Below are 6,736 nucleotides of genomic sequence, written 5' to 3'. Positions count from 1 at the left end.
TAAGCATTATAGCTGCTAATTATTTTGTACATACATTTCATAATGTATGAAATTGTGTTTTATTTTAAATGAGCCGTTACCCTGTTTGCTTAAGCGGTATTGATAATTTATGCACCTACTGCCAGTTGTGACGTTTTACTCTGTTTCAGGATAAACTATATATCACTGCGATAACTGGCCAAGAAATCTCAATAATTGCTTCTTGCTTTTAGGATGTAAACAATTGTCAGAAACACACTAATTAAACAAGTTTGCCTTTTCATATTTCAGCAATTATGCTTCATCGATAAATTCAGTCATTTTCAACGCATTAATTTATAGTTGAGGCAGTATATTTATTTTGTTGTAGCTTATTCCAAAGTACTGACAATGAATATTACATAAATTACATTTAATTGAACTTCAACCGATCAATGGCACACTTTCTTCTACAAGTGTGCATATGTTTTCAAACATACAAAAAACTTAAATTTTACGATACAAATATGTTTAATTTTGGACTGACCCACAGGGGCATCGTATCCGCTCTAGATACACTCTATGATATATATAAAGAATACACATAGAGAGTGTAGAGCGGATACGATGCCCCTGTGACTGACCTGTGATTTACCTTATTTTGTAAATTACTCAGTCTGTAGAAACATTATTTTCATTACAGGCACCTCAATATTCATCAGACAATATTTACTACTGATGGTGACACTTTACTTACTGCTGACTTTCTCTCAAACACGCTTATCGACCTCGGATTGTAAAATTCACGTGCAAATCGAGTCGCCATTTTACAATTGTACATGTATATAAAGAAACCACATTTTACGATGTTTCAAAGATTTTCAGTTCAGATTTTTTGTAATCAAATAAGAGATTGAAGATATATGCTGTAAAACGTCTTATGGATTTCACGGCGTGTCAGCTCGTGTATCTCTAATTTGCAGCAAACGCTAGCTTTTTTGTGAGAAATAACAATCGGTTTAACTCATGCGATATTCCATTTACATTTACATGTATGTTACATTGTGAATGGTAATGTAAGGTATAATAATTTTGTTCACTTAACAGTTTCTGACGAATTTTTTCACAATAAACTGAATAACGCAATTCGATGAGCGAAGTACAACCTGTGACTTTAATGCGCCCGTCCAGGCTGTTATTAGAGAACCTTTTCTTTGGTTTTGGGGGGATTTTTTTCTCTAACAGATGACATTATTTACACATGTACGTAAACATCGCCCCGTTTAATTGTTCTCAAATAATTTTAAACTCGCGAGTACAACTCTATTATGAGCTTTCTTCGATATTTGTTTCCATGTGTTAGTATATAAATAGAGCCTGTTTGGGAGGGTAACAGTTGAAATTGACACCCCGAGAAAACCATTGTCAACCGACGCGAAACCATTGTCAACCGACGCGAAGCGGAGGTTGACAATGGTTTTCTCGGAGTGTCAATTTCAACTGTTATCCTCCCAAACAGGCACTATTTATTTTGTTATACTGAATGTCTTTTTTAAAATTTTTAAGAAAATTTTACTTCTTTTATATAAGAATAACGTGAATTCTACAGCGAACTGTACGCGCATAATTTTCGCGCATGTAACATTTTTTAATGTTATCCGTTGCCAAGTGCGTTGCTAACGCTGAGGGTAATAGTAAATATTATTAACTGCGTCTTAACCAATCAGATTTCAGTATTTAACATGAAAGTATAACAACATCATATGTTCATATGTTGTCAACATGCATTTACAACTAGGCGGGCCTATATAAATGTGCCAGTTTTTTGCGACTCGCATTGAAGTTATACTCTGTCCCAAGTTTTTGCTTCCACCACTTTTTGCTTGCTATTTCAATAATAGTAAAAACCTTTGTGCTCAAACTACGTTCATCCACTAATATAAAAAAAAGTCCAGATTATATGTTTTGAAACGCCCCCACTACACATCCCGAAATTGAAAGTCTACGGAGATTTTGCATTGCAACAGCCATTAATAAGTCCGGATGATAACGTTAACAAATTGCGCGATGTATTCCGAGTGTATTCCGAATGGAGAAAAGATGTAAACTTTCCCCATTATAAATCTCCGTAAGGAATCTGTTTTCGTTCCTGTGAATTTTTCCGAGTGGAAAGGGATAATTGTTCAATGAAGATATCTTGGATATATTCCCTTTTAACGATTTCAACTGTATTTCTTTAAAACTTATTTTGAAAATGTCTGGCCTGAATACTCCAATAATGACATCAACAGATAAGGATCACTTACGTCACGCATTCGCAATTCAACTTACCATGCATGCTAATACATTAACGAAGCGTATTGCTACCTGGTTGATACCTTTAAATGTTTTCCAACAAATGTATATGATTATACAACCGAAAACATTCACACATGTCAAAATATCGTTTTTCAGAATAAATGCATCCAAAGGGAGGAAAACGAGTTGGTGAAAAGTCAAACACTCGAACCGTCAATGCAACTGTCATTTATGTGTCTTTAATTACAATGTCAATAATTATGTTTGCGTCACTACTTATCAATATCAATACAATACTGTAACAGTGTTACTTTCCCAGTGGTTATCTTTGGGTTGTGTTTGGTTTCTTCACCTTTTTTCTTTATATATTATGGCAGAATTACTTTAAAATTTCTATAATTATGGAAAGTCACGTGACTATTTTGGATTTGTCTTCCATGATTTGTATCTTAGGTGGTATATAGATTTATGACTTTAAACAGACTGCAAGGAGTTCATTTATAATTTGGATCTATATATTTGTTGGATAGAAATCGGTCCTACATATAACAGGAGGATGTGGTCATCCAGCCCTAAGGCTGTGTCTCCGTCCCTGTCCTCATCAAGATTCTTGGAGTCATCTCGAGGATATTTGTGGAACTAATCGATTGAAACCCATTATAATCATGTTCCATACGGACCCGAGGGGAGGGGGGAGGGCTACATTAAAATTGTCAAAATTTGATAATTTAAAAAATACGTGGTTTCTACTTCTGCACATCGGCAGGCTAAACTGCATTTACAGTTCAGTAGAACAGGAAACCTTTGACCAATTGTTTTCTTCTTTAATTTCATGTCCTCTTTGGTAAGAGTTTTGATTCCAGAACAAGGATTATATGCTATATAGTGTTAATGTGTATATATATATATATATATATATATATATATATATATATATATATATATATATATATATATATATATATATATATATATATATATATATATATATATAATGTTTAAATATCTTCTTCTGTTGATACTAAGTTTGATCTGACGACTAAATCCTCTACTAAAATGTTCAATTCCATGACCCCTTTTGGTGAGGGATTTGACTCTAGAGCGTACTGTAATGTTAAAAATTCTCTTTATTTCCGCTGAAGGTGAATAAATGGTCTGACGGTATACTAAGAGAGACTCTTAAGCCCTCTACCAAATTTTAAATTCCATGTCGCTCGGGGTAAGGATTTTGACTTTGCGGCGAGGCAAAAATACATGTAATCATATCGTGTTGATGCATATATTACGGGTTAATGTTTATCTTTTTTCCTTGACTTCTACTCAAACTTAATTAAAACTGACTTCATGATTCTAACCTCTACCGTAAATTAAAATTTTACAACCCTCAGGGTAGGGGGTCTTACCGGAGGGCGGGGCCAACACAATCAAGTAGGATACTATACAGTGCTTAAAAAATGTTATTAACTTTACTTTTGGGGGGCTGTAAGTTCTCCATATAATCACCGAGTTGTTCCAAAAAATCAGCAAAACGATTCCTCTTGGTTAATCCCATGTTATCGGATTTCCTTAGAGATGAACTGAATTCAATTGTATGTTATTGATTTTATTCAAAAGAAAGGAATATGTCTGAAAATCACTGTGAAGTTAATCGTAAGCAGGAAATTACTATAATCATCATTTTATTTTACAATTTGTATGCTAAGGATATAAACTGTGTGTATGAGATACATGATACTGAAGCAAAAGACAGAATATTCGAAAGAATCAAAGATGTTTATCTTCATAGAAGCCACGCCAAACCTTAGCATGCATGGTACAAGGAATGCCAGGACACACATGTATAAGCAACATGGACGTCCCCTACTGATGGCTTCCAAAGCGGCGGGAAAATCATCCATGTGGTTAGAAACCCAAAAGTTGTTGCTGTATTACATATATATTTAAGAAATGAACTCAATGTATACCCAAGTTATACGAGTATAACCTGGGTTGGGGCAATTTACGCTTTATAATCCAATAATCTGGCATATTGTGACTTGTTTATACCAGAATATATGTATCGACAAATAAAACTTGTGTTTGTTTTCATTTTTTTATTAAAAAAATACATCATTAGTATATTTCCTCAATTGTCCTTCCTTGTTAAAGGTCAGGATATGCCATCGGTCCTTGGAGAGTCTGGTGATATCAGGTAAGTTGTTGGAGAGTCTGGTGATATCAGGTAAGTTCTTGGAGAGTTTGATGATATCAGGTAAGTTCTTGGAGAGTCTGGTGATATCAGGTAAGTTGCTTGAGAGTTTGGTGATATCAGGTAAGTTGTTGGAGAGTCTGGTGATATCAGGTAAGTTCTTGGAGAGTCTGGTGATATCAGGTAAGTTCTTGGAGAGTCTGGTGATATCAGGTAAGTTGTTGGAGAGTCTGGTGATATCAGGTAAGTTGCTTGAGAGTTTGGTGATATCAGGTAAGTTGTTGGAGAGTCTGGTGATATCAGGTAAGTTCTTGGAGAGACTGGTGATATCAGGTAAGTTGTTGGAGAGTTTGGTGATATCAGGTAAGTTGTTGGAGAGTTTGGTGATATCAGGTAAGTTGTTGGAGAGATTAGTGATATCAGGTAAGTTGTTGGAGAGGTTAGTGATATCAGGTAAGTTGTTGGACAGTGTGGTGATATCAGGTAAGTTGTTGGAGAGGTTGGTGATATCAGGTAAGTTGTTGGAGAGTTTGTTGATATCAGGTAAGTTTGTTGATATCAAGTAAGTTGTTGGAGAGTCTGGTGATACCAGGTAAGTTGCTTGAGAGTTTGGTGATATCAGGTAAGTTGATGGAGAGTTTGTTGATATCAGGTAAGTTGTTGGAGAGTCTGGTGATCAGGTAAGTTGTTGGAGAGTTTGGTGATATCAGGTAAGTTGTTGGAGAGTTTGTTGATATCAGGTAAGTTGTTGGAGAGTTTGGTGATATCAGGTAAATTGTTGGAGAGTTTGGTGATATCAGGTAAGTTGTTGGAGAGTTTGTTGATATCAGGTAAGTTGTTGGAGAGTTTGGTGATATCAGGTAAGTTGTTGGAGAGTTTGTTGATATCAGGTAAGTTGTTGGAGAGTTTGTTGATATCAGGTAAGTTTGTTGATATCAAGTAAGTTGTTGGAGAGTCTGGTGATATCAGGTAAGTTGCTTGAGAGTTTGGTGATATCAGGTAAGTTGTTGGAGAGTTTGTTGATATCAGGTAAGTTGTTGGAGAGTCTGGTGATCAGGTAAGTTGCTTGAGAGTTTGGTGATATCAGGTAAGTTGTTGGAGAGGTTAGTGATATCAGGTAAGTTGTTGGAGAGGTTGGTGATATCAGGAAAGTTGTTGGAGAGGTTGGTGATATCAGGTAAGTTGTTGGAGAGTTTGGTGATATCATGTAAGTTGTTGGAGAGTCTGGTGATATCAGGTAAGTTGTAGGAGAGTTCGGTGATATCAGGTAAGTTGTTGGAGAGTTTGATGATATCAGGTAAGTTGTTGGAGAGTCTGGTAATATCAGATAAGTTGTTGGAGAGTTTGATAATATCAGGTAAGTTGTTGGAGAGCCTGGTGATATCAGGTAAGTTGTTGGAGAGTTTGGTAATATCAGGTAAGTTGTTGGAAAGACACATCGCTTTGGCCGGAGGAAAGTATTTTATCTTTGATTGTTATTTCCTGGCGAAGATTATCCCATTTTTGAGATTTTCAATTACGTTGTAATTTACTTCGCCATAGGGTCTGGTGTAATCAAAAATGGCATACTTTTCCTTTTTGTAGATATGGGCTATATCTGCTGTCGTTCCGTTGAGGAGAATGATAGCATTATATCTATATTTAGATATTCATCTGAGTTTGATTTTCCTCAGTTTTCCTCCTTCTTGATCGTAGATCCATAAGATCTGTTTGTTATTTTGTGATAACAGAGCGAGTTCTGCTTTACGCTGCCAATCGTAGAGTTGTAAATTTTTTTTTTCATCTGTTAATATTTCTTCGTCTTCTTCTGTCTGGAATTCGTCTAAGTATTCCTTGAATTGTTTCTGATGCCATGGGATCATTCCACAATAAGGATACTGTTGGGTTGAATTCAGCATGTTTCCGGGAGTAGAGGTATGCCTTGGATATAACCGAGAGGTAATCCCTGTCATGTCCATCGCACATACACTTGTAGTCCTTCTTGCTGATGTATCTATATAACGGAGTCCTTCACACTTAATATTAGTGACCTGGATATCGTTTGGTTTTATCCGGTATTCCTCTTTGAGAGCTTTCTTCATGTCCTCTAGTCCTCATTCATCTTTGGGTATGCTTGATAAAGCATGACAATGTCCGTTTGGGATGTATTAGCAACCCCATTCGTTTCCGATAGTAAGTTCGTTGATGAATGGATTATGTTTTAATCCTAGTCCAAGTTTCTTCACAACTTCGTACTTACATGATTTCTGGAAAGTCAGGAAAAAGTTAATTTAATTTTCTGTAACTTGTTGT

The sequence above is a fragment of the Crassostrea angulata genome, chromosome 8 (genome assembly GCF_025612915.1).
Source record: "Crassostrea angulata isolate pt1a10 chromosome 8, ASM2561291v2, whole genome shotgun sequence".
NCBI classification, from domain to species: domain Eukaryota; kingdom Metazoa; phylum Mollusca; class Bivalvia; order Ostreida; family Ostreidae; genus Magallana; species Magallana angulata.
Note: the sequence above shows the minus strand (reverse complement) of the source record.